Raw genomic sequence first — 17,166 nt, 5'->3', positions numbered from 1 at the left:
AGAAATGGTTCAGGAATGATTTCAAGAGGCACAACAATTCACTTTACTGCTGATGTTAAGTCTATTTTACTGACGTGCAGGTCCACTAAAAGTATAACTTATACAAAGACCTAGTGTCTGGCTGATTTTATACTAATATTAGTGATTAAAATAATATTTAAACCTTGATCTTTAATCTATTACTGGCTGTAACCCATCAATAAAATGATCTCTGCTTTATTTTGACTCTTGTTCCTTTTTATGATTATATATAATTTCTGTTGGTTCGAAAGTATCTCAGTAAAAGTAATTTCGATTAATAATAATGATAATAATAATGACGTCTAAATATGTCAATGAAAACTATTATTAGCTGCGTCAAGAAATGCAGACTCCTGATTGGTGAGACGGGATAAGCCCCGCCCCCAGCCACAAACACTGAGCTGAGCGGATGTGCTGCTGCTGAAGAGTTACAGATATTAGAGTTGTAAAATATTTATTTTGGGGAAGTAAAGTCAGTTTATTTGACTGAAGAGCTTCATATGGAGTAGGAGACGCGACCTATTCAGTTCCTGACGACGTTTTTGTGAGTTGACAGCAGGGTTCCGTTAAGCTAACGGCTAACTAGCATAATTAAAGATGCTAACGGCTAAAGCTAACTGTAAAACCCAACAGCTCCTTTTATGTTGTCCTTAGAAATCATTTATTGGTAACTCTGTCCATTGCTGTTGTGTTATTTTAGTGTTTTTAATGACTTTTTTCATTAGTTTTGCTGAAATGCAGCAGAAAACGTCCCTAACGCAGACCGGCAGCACTAACCAGGAACATGTGAAAAATACCAGCCAGGAAATTCATTTAAAGACATATTAATGGAAACATAACTGTTGGGGAAACGTGCCTTCCTGGCACCAGAATGATGGAGTGAATCTAACAACATTGATTTCTTTTGGAGTTTAGAAACATTTTTCATTATCAGAACGATTTGAACTATGACTGTAAACTCCTATTGTTGTATCCTATTGTTTTATTTGTTGCCCTCAAAGTGCGAGACAAAATTTACTTAATTATTTGATTTTAATGTATGTTTTTAAGTTATTTTGACCCTTTTATGGGCATAAACATAATTACTCTGCTTAATTCAGGCCGGATTTTAATATTCCTGGAAACTGACTGGAACAGAGGATCCAACCTGGAGGACATCAGCTGGTCCTCCAGAGGGAGGATCGTCCAATCATCTTGAAGAATCCAGCGGTGTGGTAGGTCTGTTAAAACCCAGTTAAACTGACTCATAGTAGCACTAAATCGTCAACATAACTCTGTACTGTTAGACTGAACCAATAAAAAAACGCGTAGATATTAAAAGATCACAGCTGAAATTTAAGAGTTTAAACTTAAAAAACCAAGCTGAGATCCCTGAGGTACTTTTTGTCTTGGTTGACTTTTTGACCATTTTCAGTGAAAGAAGGTTTTAAATGTCATCAGCTTTCAGAAAGAACCTGTTTTCTTTGCTAGGTGATTTTTTAAACGCGTCATGTTCTTTACTCTGTCACCTCCTCTTAACTCAGCCGGGAATAATAAGCATCATAACACTGATTGACCTGACGGGCCGCTCCTCACTGAAAACACTCGTTGCTTCAGAAAGTAATAAAATGACCAAAGCAGTAATGAAAATAAACAATGTGAATGCTAGCATTATTCAAAGATGCATTTAAACCTCAAATGAATCCAACTATGACCAATGTCAGTAAATATGAATCCTGACAGTAGTTCTGGTTAAATCTGCTTAGTTTTGTTCTTTTATTTTGTCCTACATGTTTAATTGTGTTTTTCTTGAGTTTTCTTTATTTCATATCAGCTTTCACATGATATTTTCTGCTCAGATTGTTTGTGTTGGATGAACCAATAAGTCGTCGTTTTCTCCGTTTTTAGAAGTAATTATGATTCCTGGATGTTTGTGTTGCCCAGAGTTCTCCATATTTACATGTGAGCAGAGCTGCTGGGTTATGAAACTGACATCAGCTCCAAAACTCTGATTGTATCATTTCAACCACCTGGTCGCATTCTGACGATCATTAAACCTTTTGTGTCGTTTTGTGAAGATGCTGCTTTCATATTTCCACATAATATTCTTCTCTCATGATGCCATCTGTTCTGTGAGGCTCACCAATCCCTTCCACAGCTTCACATGATGGAGCCACCGCCGTGCTTCACAGTGAGGGTGCCGCTCTCTGTATTGGAGGCCCAAAGCCTCATTAAACCACAGGAGATTCCAACAGAAATGAATTTAGTTTGCTTCTGTTGGCTGTGGAGGAATGGCTCCTTCTTCTTCTGGCCTTTCAGTTGGTTCAGTCCTGATCAACATGGAGGTTCAGTCCTGATCAACATGGAGGTTCAGTCCTGATCAACATGGAGATGTAAACCTCTTAATTTGAAGAATGTTCTTATTTAGCAAACTGGAAAAAATCTCAAAGTGACTTAAAACATGAAATAAGTCATATTTAGCATGTTTCTTTCTCTCTCTGCCTGTATGAGGGCTTACTGTTTGAAACGCTCCTCTGGTTGGAGCTCCACCGTAGGCGAGCCCACCCCCCCGCCCCCGCCTGCCTTTCCCCTGACCTTGCAGCTTTATGATTGCAGTAATACGCTGCAGATGAAGAGGGGAGCAAATCCACCGAAGATAATAGACAAATCATCTCCAAGAGGTGCTGAAATAAAAATCCCCAGACAAACAGGCAGCCTGTGTGCTCTTGGACATCCCTTTAAGGGAACTCCAGTGTTGATAAGTAATTATCCCGGCCCAAAGGCATGATGGGATTCTCAGGCAGAGGAAACATCTGTGTGATATGTTTGCAGCATTGAGCAAATCTTTAAAGAACGGATTGCAGACGGGGAATCTGTGGATCAGTAATTAAATTAGTCATTGTATGTGCATGATTTTTAGAAATAGGATAGCACTCGCATGTATGCGTTTAATGTCACTGGCCTTAAAACCACTTAGCTGAGCTGGAATCAGAGGATTTTCTGCTGGCCTCTCCCCCTCTGTGCTCATCAGAAACAATCCACTTAAGAAACACAGGAGGAGGATGTTTAGACTGAAGACGGCACCGATATCCAATACCTGTTTTAACGGTGCTGTGAACATGTGAAGCTCATTAATAGTTTAATAGGTTTAAAATTAAAATGAGATGCACTAATTAATAGTCCAGAGATCACGATTGTAACTGGTGATCAGCAGGTCAAATCCTGACGAATCAGATGGTTTTACTGACTGGATTGACCCTAATTAGGGCTCTCACCAGTTGGGCTACGTTTCATCAGAGAAAGTGAAGAGATGCTTTGTTTCACATTAATACCTCTGTTGGACTTTAGGCCACATTTTTCTCATAGTTTTGCTGGTTCTGCCACTTATTCTTTGGTCTGACTTGTTTATTTCTCTCTTCCTGAAGCATTTTTTGACTGTGGCTCGTAGTTTATAAAGTATGGTGTGTTTATAATCTAGATTAAAACAGAAAACAACCAGAACCAGCAGCTCAACCCTGGAAAGTCCACACTGCAAACCTCTGAAAATAATTTCACACAGAAGACGTGTTGGTGCTGAATTAAATCTGAAAACCACTTTCTGCTGCATTCCAGGAAGGTTGAGAAGTGGCCTTTGACTAGGCCGTTGTGGTGCTGACTGTTGTCGTTTATCTGTTTGGGATCGTTGTTCTGCTGCTGATCCAGTTTTTCCGTTTCCGATGATTTTTTTTGTTTTGCTTCATGAACGTAGCAGCTGAACCTGCATGTCTTTGTCTCCTGCACGGTGACATTCCCTGCTGCTGTGAGGAGTCAGGTGACAGTTGCTGTGGCAGGTAGGGTTGGGTCACCTGCTTACAGCTCAGGAATGTGAGGCATGACCGGCAGCAGCTCGGCGCTCCACTCCCAGGCTGCCGCTTGTCCAAGCTGCTCTGCTGATAAACACACTGATTCTTTTCTTTGATTAGTTTTCACTTTTCATGTTTCTATGGAAACGTGGAGCCTGATTGGCTGCCTCTGTTCTCACTGTGACAACTACACCTGTAGATAATGATCTACCTGAGCAAAAGTTAACATTATTGATCAAAGATAACAGAAACTGTTTCTAACCAGATTGTCAGATTATTTTGTGGTTTGCATTTTTGTAAGTTTGCCAATCCACACCCTGAACTGATTGTTGCTTCTTGGTGTAAACGTAACATTAGCAGGTTGTTGGGTAAGTGGAAGCAATTATGGGCTTAAACTGTGAACAGGATTTATAGAAGCAGCATTCAGGTGGAAACTGTTAGCTGTAGGTGGCTACTAGGCTGTTAGCATTAATCTGATTGGTTTATGGGTCTTAAAGCTAACAGGGTTTGAACTTCAGATGCATTTTGAGAAGAGCGACAGCATTCACGCCGGAGCAGAGCGAGGTGAACGCTTCGGTGCTCTGCAGGAACGCTGCTGCTCAAATACAACCTCTAAAACCCAGAGCGTCTCTGCATGTAGAACAGCAACAGCATCGTTCAAAACCATTACTCACATAAAACGGAGACATGCTTCAGTGATTTATGTTGGTACTGCCTCTAAGTAAATAAATTTTTCCAAAACACACAAAAATCATTTATTTCCAACGAGGTGAGGCTTAAACTCTGAACTGGATTCATAATAATAACAGTAAAAATACTCATGTTTATAGCAGTTTGCTGTATTAAATCTAATACAATATCTATCCTCACTGGAGAACGAACGTTTATTTTCTGAAAATGAAGTGAAGTTCTAGTTTAGATGTTGATCTGAGAACAGAAATGACTCAGTTTTAACACAAACACATCAGCATGTTGGTTAGATCGATGTTTCCAGCCAGTTCTGCCTCGTTTTACTGTTTTTAAGATGTAAAAATAAGACGGGAACAGCAGGGCGTCTCGGCGGTGTTTTATGTTTTTTCATGTTGTCAGAGGAAGGGTTATAACTGGATGAACTGGTCTGGGTTCATGTGTTCACTAACTGTCCTCTCCGCTACTCGCAAAGTGAAAGAATTCGAGGATCTTGTTGTTCTGTCAGATTGTTGTTGTTCTTTGCCAGGTTATTAAAATGCATGTCAAGACTTTGGCAGAGATGTGAACCTTCACAGTTTAACATCAGTAACCGAAGAACAAACTGAGAATCTCCTGAACTCTGATGTTTATCCAACCTGAGCTGGAGACAAACAGACACAAGCCTCTGAAGTACTGGAGATGGAAATCCTTCAGTTTGTAGCAGTTTGATTGATTTTTAGTCATGATTTGATGCAGAAGCAATTTTACTACTCAGTCTGGAGATTTTGTTTAAATTATGTGACTGACAAAAACATGTTTGCGCATAAAATTCTGTAACTTAAACAGGATAGCTTAGCTATTTGGACTTTTCTGAAAAAATAATTATTCATCATACAAACGGCGGATGCGACATGCAGTTTGCTCATAAATCAGAGCGACAACGCGTCTTAAAATCTATTATTGAGCATTTTGAATTCCCTGAATAGAAATTGTGATTCTCTGTAGAATCTGTTTCTTCTGCACTTCTAACAAATGCATTCCACACTTTTCAGATTTTCCATAAGATACATTTTCAAATCATACATTTTTCTTTCTGCTTCACAATTATTTACAGCTTTCCCAAGAAATACGTTTAAGTTTGTGGTTGGAACATCGCAGATTATTAAAAGTTTAAGGTTTATGAACACTTTGTGATGTTGATGTGAAATCGTCAAACTGGGATTGAAGCAGTGCGAGTCTGACCTGACAGAGCTGCAGGTCAGAGGAAGAGGAGGAGGAAGGAGCGTCGGGCTCAGAGCAAGAAGTGGAAGATGGTGTCAGGACGGAGCGGCGAGAGAAAATAAACAGATGGAGCTTTGAGGATATTCTGTCTGAAGCTTAGTCCTGTTGAGTATAAATACGGTGGCTGGTAAGCCATGTAAATAGGCCTGTGTTTACCTGTCTGCACAGCCCAAATTAATCACCCATGCCGCCACGAGCCGCGAGGAGCGCAGAGCAGGAGGGGTGAGGAGTGTAAACAGCACTAAAAGCTACTGGTTGGCACCGTCTTGTTTTGGTTAGGATACAGAGTGAGTGATTAGTTCTCTCTGCTGCGCTGAAGGGCGGCAGCAGTGATGGAGCACCGCAGGGACAGGCTGGAGACCTTTCAGTTTCACATCTGCTGGGATTCTGCAGTCACTTCAGCCATGTATAAGAATTTGGATATTTTAGTGGTTTGTCATTTTTTAATCTGATGCTGCAGATGAAACTGGAGCTTTTCTCAGTCCAGTTTGCTTGATGGCAGCAAATGGGAGCGACTTTAAGTTGCTTCATGGCGTCCAGAACATCAGCTGAGCCTGACGACGATCCTGCTGAGTTTACTCTGATCTTTCATCACCTCACATGCAGCAATTAAATAATTCACTACATGAGGCATTTAGCTTATTTTCAGTCTGTTTCTAAAGATAAGTCGCATAAATGATCAGAATATTTGATCTGTTAATAATGGCACCTATTTCAGCTCCAGCTGCTTGATGCAGTTACTTCCTGATGTTTGAATTTATTGCTTCTAGTTTTAGTTTTTCTGGAATCAGATGTTTTAGAGAAAAACTGAATCCTTACACCATGTTTCCTTTCTCCTCCTCTGCTGTGGATTTCTGCAGCGGCATTCACTGCAAATATTAATGTAATACTGGAATTGCAAAATATATATTAATAAAATAATCAAATGTTTATTTTTGTCCGTATGTGAGAGTCTAAGGGATGGACTGGATGTGTTTAATGCTTCAGGAAGCACAAACAGCCCTGCGTCTGTGATCATTGGCTGCTGCTGGACGACAGAACGATGCGCCTGCTGGCTGGGCTCAGACGCAGTCAGAGCAACGGCCTCGGGATTTCCCGATTCTCCTTTGTGATTTGATCCTGATGCCGTTGCTTGCAGTCGTCAGAATCCAGCCGGGATCAGAAGGGTTTTCAGGTGCAGCAGACGAGAGCAGAGCTGCGTCTGGATTAGCGGTCTGCAGGATCGGCTGAAAACCAGGCTGATTAAAATGCCGTTGCTCATACCTGGAACGATTAAGACGTTTTTTAACCTTTTCTTCTAGAAAGAGGGGAATGGTTTAATTTAATGTATGCTTGGTGTCTAATCATAAGCTCTGGGTTTTAGGGACTATGCAAAGTGATTTTTCTGGTTTTTATGGCCCCCGCAGAGCCGAGTTGTTCAGGAAGTTTCACTTCCTCTGAACTTTGTGATGCGTTAAGAAAAACCTTGATGCAGAGGTTTCCATCCACTCTCCATGGTCTCAGTTGATTTACTGCTTCTGTTGATTTATCTCAACAGTTTCCTTCCAGCCTATATCAAACACACAGTGATTTTCTTAGTATTATTTTATTTGAGCCATTAGGCCTGAGGCGCCCCCTAGCAGCAGGGAATGTGATTAATGGTCTGAACTGGTTTAAAGTATCAATTTACTGTTTGACTTTTTGATTTTGTGTCTTTTTCTATATCAGAATAAGGAATTCACTTCTCTAGTAAGATGATTAAAACAAGTTTTCTTGATTCTGTCTTTGTTATCCAAGCTTTAACCAGGATAACCTGAGATCAGCAGCACTTCCTCCAATAAAATCAGTACAAACACAGTTTATACATCAGCATACTGCATCTCCATGGAACAATTAGAGGCTCATCCAAGTGACGGACATTATTTTCTACCTTAACAGTAACCAGTTCTAACACTGAGCAGCTAAATTAAATGGTCATTGAAGACGCCCGGTTCAAATCAAAGCCCAACTCTTTCCAACAGTATCAGCATCGTTTCTTTGTGAAAAGCTGATTGAACCAGCAGGAAAAACGAGGCCAAAAACATAAATTCAGTTTAAATTTTACTGTTTTACAATCATAATCCATCTTAGAGAAAATATTTTGCACCTGTGATCCATTACAAGGTAAGAAGATGAGCATTCATATTCGTAAGATGCAGTCAGCTGTTGCATTATGGAGAAGGTACATGATTCATATGAGCAGCCACAAAGAGCATGCCACTGTCATGCAGCAATTAAACAGAGGAAACATCTGTGTTTCCTCTGTTTAAGGAGGAAACAGAGGATGCTAACCAGTTGTTTGTCCAAACAACTGGTTAGCATCCAGACTTTAGCACGGTTTCAGTCTGCTCTGGTGTAAGAGGAATAGATCGTTAGGGATGAATTCAGGAAAAGATGCCAAACGCATCAGGAGGGAGACGGTATGGGTCGGTTTCTAAGCTAGCTGTTTCAAACCTTGGTAAATCTTTCCGTCTGTGAACCCTGGCTTGGTGAGCTACGTCCACCGACAAGTTAGCTGGACTGGAATCACTGGACGTCTTGGCTATTCTGGCAAAAACGGCTTGGGAAAACAGTCACAACACTCCCGTCCCTCACTGACCATGTCCATCATTGCGCCTCAACCTGATTGGCTGACGTGGTTGTAAAGGGTTGATAGATTTCTTCTGCAGACTGGCTGGATGAAACCTCAGCTTCTCCACCCAAGGCCTCAGAAAAACCAAACCCCGTGAAATTTCTGCCTCGCTCCAAACTTTTGGATTCTCTTACTTTCAGAGAAGAATGGGCCGTTACAACATGCAGACGAGTTAATGCCTTTTAGTTTCCCTGACATGTTTGTCTTGGAGCTAATTCCTCTCCGCACCGCGACGGAGTCAGACGGCTCTGTCACCTCTTTTCTCCTCCTCGGCCGAGCTCTTCACTCTTCACAGGGAGAGGCCGAAGGGTTTTCCTCGCCTTCTGTAGTGTGAAATACAAACTGTCATTAACCAGGAGAGGGCAGGCGGAGGGGCTTACAGGGGGAGCCATCAATACAGATGACGAGTGGAGGGGGGGGCAGAAAGCCTCTCCCTTCATTGTGTCTCAATAACTTTGAAAAGGAAATTAATCCATTGGGCTCCTAATTGCATGCCACGTCCCTCGATGTGTCTTCACCCCCATCTCTGCACAATGTGGAGGAAGCAACGTCTCAACAGATTCCCGTTTCAAACGCTGTAATGAGTTTTTAAAGAACATAATGGTCCATATTATATTTTACATTTCAGCAGCGCGAGGTGAGGAGGATAAAGAGGAATCTTTGCAGTCAGGATGGGTTTGTCTGTTCGGAGTTGGTAGCAGGAATCGGAGTGCATGCCAACCCCAACGCCAGCGTGTGTGTTGGGGGTTGACAGTGTGCAAGGATTAAGGTCTAATTTCTCCTGTTCTTTCATTGAGACTCTGCAATGCAAGGAAAAAAAGCAAGATTGGGACTTTTAATTACACAGCAGTAATTATGGGGCCAGATCTGGCATTTGAAAGGAGAGAATAAAAGTTCATTTTGGCCCGGTTAATTATCAAAGCTGGTCGTGATGCGAGCGCGCACCGCCGACCCCCGCTGATGCCGAAAGCCAAGCAGGACCTCGGATCAGAGATAGCGAGTAATTAAGGCAAAAAGGTTACGTTATTTAGCAGAAGAAGCGCCCCGCTGATAGGAGGGAACGCGGATCCTGTCTGTCATTTTTCTAATTCAAACACTTCTCTCTTCTGTTGCTATCAGCTCCTGCAAATTACAACATTTCTACAATCATCAGCCTTATTTGGGAGCAGTTGGAGAACAGTAGCTGGGCCCGGTAATTGGGTTGATTTATTTTCCTGAGCCGGTCCGGTCGGGCTTTCCTCCCTCCCTCCTCATTCGTCCGGTCAAATCTGCACTTGCTGACATGCAGCACAGTAGCTGTATGCGTCTAATTTTTACATTACATTGCATTAGCTTCACCAGGTTTAAGGGGGGGAAACCAATACAGGAATCATTTTATGGCGTAAAGCAGCAGCAGCAGCAGCGATTTGGGCTCAGGAGTCAATCTGGCGCCCGGCGATGATGGTGCTGGAGTTAGCGGGCTTGGCAGGCCTGATTAGACCGACTTAGGCCGGGGAGTCATATATGTGCTATTTCGCTGATAGGCTGCGAATCTGGATTTCCTGCTCCACTGCGCTCATGGAGCTAAACCCATCCAACCGAGGAGGCTAGGCAAAGTGGGGAAGGTGATTTCCTCCATCTCCTGCCTACACACACACTTCAGAGTCACACACATGAACATCATCTCTGCAGCACCTCATGGAATCTATTTGGAAAACGCCGGTGTATGCCGGTGACAAAGAGCGAAATGCATTCTCTGGTCCTGCAGGGAAATGGATCAACTTCAGAGCCTTCAGGCTTCATCAGACACAAACTGGTCCAAACCGCGTTTTCAGGAAGGGTCAGAGTTGGCGTCCCAGTGTGAGCTCCGTCCGTTTGTCCTTTCTGTCTTCTTTCAGTCCACGCCGGTCATCCGAGCCGGCCCACCTGCATCCAGGACGCTGCAGCGGCCCTTCGGACCATTTAGCAGGGACACAATTACGCAATTGTGCGAGCAGACAAATGCCGTGTAGGACAGTTGGGGACGATGGAGGTGGAGTAACGCAATCTGTCTCTGCGGTCCTGCTCTTTCTGCCTCCCCTCCTCTCTGTCTTCACCTGGCCTCCCCACGGCCCTCACCCCCAGCGCCCCCCGCTCCCACCCTGTCAGCCCAGGCTTGTCCATCTCAGCCCGGGGAACAGTGGGGAAGCTGTGTGTGTCGGCTCTTCCCAACAATTACCTTCAATTACGGCTCACTGCAGTGTGGCCTACAGTGAAAGGCTTAGCCATTAGGAGCCCCCCCTCCCCGCTCAGTTCTGGAGTGTGGCCAGACTCCATGTGAAAACGACCCAAATACCCCCAAAACCCCCCTGCTCACTCTACACACCCCTCGGCTCACTTTACCTGACTGCCTCACTCCTTTCCTTCCCGGGTTTCTCTCCTTTCTTTGCCTTCATCCCTCCTCCACCTGGTCTTCCTCCCCCCCCGCCTCTCTTCGTCACAGTTGTCTTTTCTTAGACGTCTCCTCCGCTGGGACCGGATCCTATTGTGGCGGTTCAGGGGGGAGAGTTCAGGGCCAGCACGGACAGTAGGGATCCTGAGAGGAGGAGCTCTCTAGTGGTTTGGGATTTGCTGCAGCTGATAGATTATCGCCGTGTTTAAAGCTCCACTAGGTTGTTTGTTTTTGCACATTTAGGTTGATTTCCTTTTAAAATATTATAAATGGCTGGTAGTTGACCTGGGTCTGAGCTACTGGCCAGTAGGAGGTTTGGTCTCTCTGCAGGGCTACATGTATGAGGAGGCGGCCCCGCTAACTATAGAGATGCTAAACCAACCCGGTATTTAGCAGAAACCAATGCTGAGGCGCTACAGAAGCTCTGTGTCTGGCTCATTACGATCGCATCGACTCTGTGAACGCAGAAGCTTGATTTGTTGATTGGTAGATATTCTCTGATATGAAAGTTAACCCCTCCAGCATGTCTAATAAATCATTCTTTTGTACTTCATATTTGTTTTAAATTTATTAGAAAAACAAAAATAGGAATAATTGAGAATATTTTATTGAACTTGTATTTCATATCCACTTCCATTATTATTCCATTACCAGTGAATTAGCCAGTCCTCACCATGCTTATGACTAACTTGTTAGTTTACTGGAGATAAATAATGATAAAAATGTTGAAAAGTTTCCACAGACCATGAATAGTAATAATCCTGTTTGAAGCAGCCGGCTGTCATATCCATTTATTTAAATTAAAACATATTTTCTTTATTGTTGGACTCTTTCTGTTAAACAGGTTTGAAAAACACTGCCAAACATTTACATTTTTGTCCATGATAGTTTAACTTTGTTTATCCTTCAGCTGTTCTGGTAGTTCTGTGGTTTCTGCTCTTCTTCCACTGATATTTGCAGCAGTTTAGGTACATTGCTGCCCCCTACAGGTCAGTAGTGGGAACGTAATACCTTTCTCCTTTTCAAACTATTTAAAGCTCCAGTTACGATTTTGTTTTTGCACATTTGGGTTTTGCCTTTCTCCGCCTGCTCACAAAGGGCTACTGTGGTCCGACCTTTTTCTTTTCTTGTTTTTTGGCACGTGATGGTACCGAGTCCATCTGGCCGCGGTATCCAGTCATCTCCGTCGTATCTGATCACCTCAGAGCGCGGGCGCGAACCCACAGCCGTTATCTCCGGGTGTTGTGTTTCTATTGGACAGATAATTAGCATAGCGTTTGTCCCAGAGCTGCCATGCAACACATTGAGCTCAGTGGGAAAAAGACGCGTCTTATTTAGTGTGTGCTACGGATGCGGTAAACAATGCGCCGTGTGTGTAAGCCCAGTCTTAACCCAGCGCAGCTCTGGGCCTGTGGACAAGCCGGTCCAGCTCAGGACGGGTTCAGCTGTCTGGGATCACTCTTCTCTGTTACAAAGAGGGGCTGACCACGGCCCGAAAAGCTGCCCAAACACCATCCCAGCAATGCTCCCGTCCTCCCTGCCCGCATGCTCAGGAAACCCCTCCAGGGCTCCCCTGGCCACATCCAAACCTGGGCATCGCTGCCGCCGTTTGTGCATCAGCTTTCAAGGCCAGCCAAGAGCCTCTCCTCCTCTTCTTCGCTCGCTGTGAGCCGAGAGCCTCGCTGCCACCTGGCACCGCGACTCGGCTCGCTGCTCCCACCGCACACACACACACACACACGCCGACTCTGTGTGTGTGTGTGTGTTCAGGGTGTACCTTTTGGCTGCGTGGTACGATGTATGCCTGCACTTTTGTTTGAGCATTGTTGCAGCGTGTGTGTTGGACGTGTCTGTTTGCTTAATGCCTCCTTCCTCTCAGGCACCGGTGGCGCTTTCACAAACGCGTCGGTGAGTTTTGGCTCGGCGGCGCCGGACAACACGGTCACTTTTCAGCACAGGCTTACCTCTCAGCCGCTGACGGCCAAGCAGACGCTCCCTCCTCCCCGTCACTAACACATGCATGGAGGCACGCTCGCTCTAAACCCTGCAGCATCCTAATCCAAGCCTGAGAAAGACGGTGAAGGAATACTCTGAGTGGTCCAAAGACGGAGCAGATTCCAATTTCTTCTTGAGTGGATACCTTTATGATGATGAGCAAGTTGGCACCTGATGTATACTTTTTTTTACCGTTTAATTTTCATTTCATAAGCATCCCAGCGTAGCAGCTGCAGCAGCAGCCCTGCCAGGCCTGTCAGCGGCTGATTGACGGCTGTTTTCCACTAATAAAGTGAGATGAAGACGGGCCACACACAGGCACTGGGGTCTGCTGATGCCAGCACAACTTTCACCTGACTGTTTAAGAGCTGATCAGTTGATCTGCAGCCAGAAGGAAGAAAGCGGTTACAGCGTCTAGACTTGCTCCATAAATCAGGTCTGCCTATTAATAAAACAACAATTTATCATAATGCTGTGTGACAACATTTCAGGAATTATTCCAGATCGTCCCTGCTGGGAGGTGAAGCTGCTGCAGAGACCTGGGGGAAGACGATGCGTCTTTGTGTTCAGATCTGGTCTGTTCACCAATCTGAACAGCACAGGTTCTGTTTGGAAAGGCTTCCCTTGTTCCCGTTGATCTGAGTGGAACCTCCTCTTGCTGGTAATAATAAATAAACTGTGCGTGAGCCAGGAAAGGCAGAACGTCGTGGTGAAACATTTGAAGTGGCGGTTTGTTTTGCTGCAGGGTATCTGAGTGCGTCAGCTTCTTGGTACGGCTCCAGGGCTTTGTTTGACGCTGTGATTTTTGTGGTTTGTGATAAGCAGCAAGTTGGGAAAGTTGAGATGAGAATCTCCTCTGTTCTTATTGGTGCTGTTGTTTCAGCCGTGTCAGATAGTGTAAACACTCGGCAACAACTGTGATACAACTCAGGGGTTATCAGATCTGTAATTGTCTGTGTCTTTTTGGAGAAAAGCGCTCGGCTGAGTCTTTGGGTAATATCTACAGACGTAATCCAGCGTCTGCTTGATGCGCTTAAACTCTGCTTCAGACTGGGACTCCCACACAAGTGTGTAGAAGAAATAAACAAAATGCACAGAGCAACACACTCCATAGAAGCAGTTTATTCCAGGATGTGTGTGCGCCTGTGTTGAGGCGAAAGCGATGCGTGTTCCACATGCATCAAGCTCTCCTGATAAGATTTGAGCTGTTTTTCTAATTAGAAGTTGCTGGAATTGTGATCATTATTTTCCCCTCAATTAAATGATACAGCCTCCTGCAAAAGGAGCTTCTAATCAGTTTGTAATTAATGCCCGGGAATTTTTCTCACTGCCCGCGGTTTCCATTTCCCATTAAAACAAATACACTCTCTTACTAAAGGTATTAAAGTTCCAATTGGGATTCTATCTAAACCTAACGGCACATTTACTGGTTGGCCAGTAAAACCACTGATAATATTCAGCTGGAAAGGCACAACATTTACAAACAGGCCCACTTCCTGAAACTAATGAAACCTGAGTTAATAACAAAAAAATCTCCAGTACCAACAGCTTTTTGGACACAGATGATGAGCTTCACACCATAAACATGATGGGCTGATCAGTGTATCGTATGCAGTCAAATCCAGTGAAAGATTTGATGATGTTTCCAGTTTATTGCAGCCAAGATGTTGGCAGAATGGCAGTAAAATCTGTAGACATACATATAAAACTATTTATCTGAGGACTCCACTTACTGTGATCCCAAAGCAGAAACACATTCTCTGTTTAATGAATGATTAGTTTATTTAGAGTGAACTGTATCTATTCCCCTGATTGGCCGATGATTGAGCCAACACCACCTGTACCAGGCGCCGTATTTTATGCAAAACATCGAAACAGATGCAGGAAGTGGAAGTCATCTGACTTCAGTTCCACTTTGCTCTCAGTAAAGTGATTTTAAAACGGTTTTTATTATAAATATTAGTGCATTTTTTTGTTTTAATTGGTTACAATAAAACACAAGAATATGATGCCCACTCAGAAGCATAGAGACGAAGCTGCACAGCTGCAGCTCGTCATGTCTGCAGTGAGAGTTGGATCAGATATTCCTTTAGAAAAACAATAAAACAAACGTCACTCATTTTTAACCATGTTAGTTGAAGTGTGACTGGCTAGCCAATCCAGGAGCACTAATCATTTCCCTTGCTGCTGATTGGCTGTAAGTTTTCTGTCCCCCAAAAATCAAAAATGGGGAAGACTGAGGCTGTTAGCTTCTACTGTGTGTTAATGCATATTAGGATATACTTGGTGTCAAATTAAGCAGTTTTCAGACAGAGTCTTGAGTATCTGAGGGCAGTTTTGGTCCACATCTCTGCCATACCAGGGGTCCACTGGACAGGAACCGGTTGCTGTTGTTATGGGGCCAGTTTTGTGCTGCTGGGCCTGTTTTGTGCTGCTGGGCCTGTTTTGTGCTGCTGGGCCTGTTTTGTGCTGCTGGGCCTTCAGCATTTCTCAGGGCAAAAGTGGAACAAATATCTTTATTATCACTGAATAAAACTGACTCAACTGAAAACAACTTTGAGCTGTAAAGCAAGACTTTTTCCTCTTTTAATAAAGAGCAACTTAATTAACACTGAACTGATTCAGACTCCAAAATGGAAAACCTCTAACCACAACATTCTCAAATCAACATCTATGAAATCTGATTTTATGTGCTTCCCTCAGTGTTTTAAGAGTTCATGTAAAAAGATTATTACTGAAGCATTTTCAGGTTTTATGTAAGTTTAATTAGAGGTTTGCATCTTTTCTGTACAGTCAGAAAAGCCCTCGGGTCGCCGTGGTGGAAGCAGTTTGCCAAAGCGAGTTTTCACTTCAACACGAAAACTTGGATTTGAGTTCTGAGACGGAGCCGCCGTTGTTCTGAGATAATAAACGAACGTCTGAGCTGCACAGGCTTCCACATGCTCCCTGTCTGCCGAGCAGTCAGTCATTCAGGCTGTGGATAAGGATCTGGATGAGCTCAGGTGATTACACTCTTTAGGCCAACGCTAATTGCAGGGTCTTTGCTCTAAGTACTGTAAAAGTATTAATTAAAGCAGACCATTAATCAAGGCCTTTGGCAGCCAAACGGAGAGCAAGACGGCGACGATGAGGAGGAGGAAGGATGGAGAAGGTTTTCTCTTCTGCTTCCTCTGTGGGCGTGAGATCAGAAACCCTCAGAGGAAGGCAAGTTTAGCTGAGAGGGTCAAAAGGTTGTTTGGGTGATGATGGTTGCAAACAGTAGGTGATGCAGGGGTTGCATATCACACATCCGTTCATGCACACCTACACCGAGCGGAAAAAAGCAAAACGGTGCTAAAAACCTGAAACCAATCCAGGCAAAAATCACAAGCTTTGGGTCAGATCAACTCTTCAGATCGTACCTCTACTTTTATTTTGTGCCCACAAACAAATAACATGCCTGACCCTCGTAAATTCACTTATCCTGGAACAAAATATGAAGAAGTGACTTAAAATCAGTTTACATGGAGTTGGGAGGAAAGATCTAGTTTCATTCAGCTCCTTGTTTTAGTCATAAAGAGCTGAAATGACCTTCACTCATTAGAAAACCAACTAATAAAAATTACTCTTCACTGTGTTGCTTCTCTATAAGAGGTTCACAAACTGGCCCAGAGATCTGCATCGGCTGATACTTGGATGTGGAGCTGATCTTAGAAGATCTCCTCTGGTCTACAGTTAACAAAAATCAGCAACTTTTCAGACAAAAACATCTGTCTGGGCAGGTCAGGCTGTTTAAAGATCGGCGATCGGTCAGAAAGCTACGATCGGTGCAGCCTCTCCTTTGTTAACGTCATTCATATGAACAGCGGTGCATCTAGACCCCTGAGTCTGTTGATGAAATGAAGATTAAACTCAGATTTATGAGGTGGAACAAATCAGTGTTGCTTGATTTAGGTAAAGTTTGCCAGAGGTTATTCTCTGTTGTTGACCTTTGGGGCATTTGTAACTCAAACCACAACAACCTGACCTTTGTTCAGTTTCTGGTGGGAATTTGGTGGGTGTAAAAGTTGAGTCCAACGTTGTGGTCGATCTGACCTGGAAACAGAGGCGCCTCAGTTTCATCCAGCCTTTGGGTCCTGAGTGATCACATTAATAAAACTCTGACTGCTTCAGTTAAAGGCAAGGATAATAATCCGGGTTGGTTCAGGTGGTAACCAAGCTGAAGGATGATCAGCGCTGCTTCAGAAAGCTTTTGATACGAATCAGAAGGTCATCATCTGTCTACAGAAATCCAGCTGCAGAAGCTGTAGGAGTTTAAAAGTCAACTTGAGAAACTGATG

At 43.6% G+C, this 17,166-nt stretch overlaps 1 long non-coding RNA gene across 1 annotated transcript; it reads left to right on the top strand.

The window, feature by feature from the left end:
- The first annotated feature begins 394 nt into the window (after positions 1 to 394).
- On the top strand, positions 395 to 7,087 carry LOC106950953 (uncharacterized). Its single transcript, XR_001425717.1, has 5 exons — positions 395 to 565; positions 1,122 to 1,235; positions 5,961 to 6,014; positions 6,112 to 6,223; positions 6,780 to 7,087. It is a non-coding gene; the product is annotated as an uncharacterized LOC106950953 (long non-coding RNA).
- Positions 7,088 to 17,166: the final 10,079 nt, after the last annotated feature.

This window comes from Poecilia latipinna, unplaced genomic scaffold (genome assembly GCF_001443285.1).
Source record: "Poecilia latipinna isolate Pla-1442-1.1 unplaced genomic scaffold, P_latipinna-1.0 Scaffold431, whole genome shotgun sequence".
In the NCBI taxonomy this organism is placed as follows: Eukaryota; Metazoa; Chordata; class Actinopteri; order Cyprinodontiformes; family Poeciliidae; genus Poecilia; species Poecilia latipinna.
This window is presented reverse-complemented; position numbering and strand designations above follow the sequence as displayed.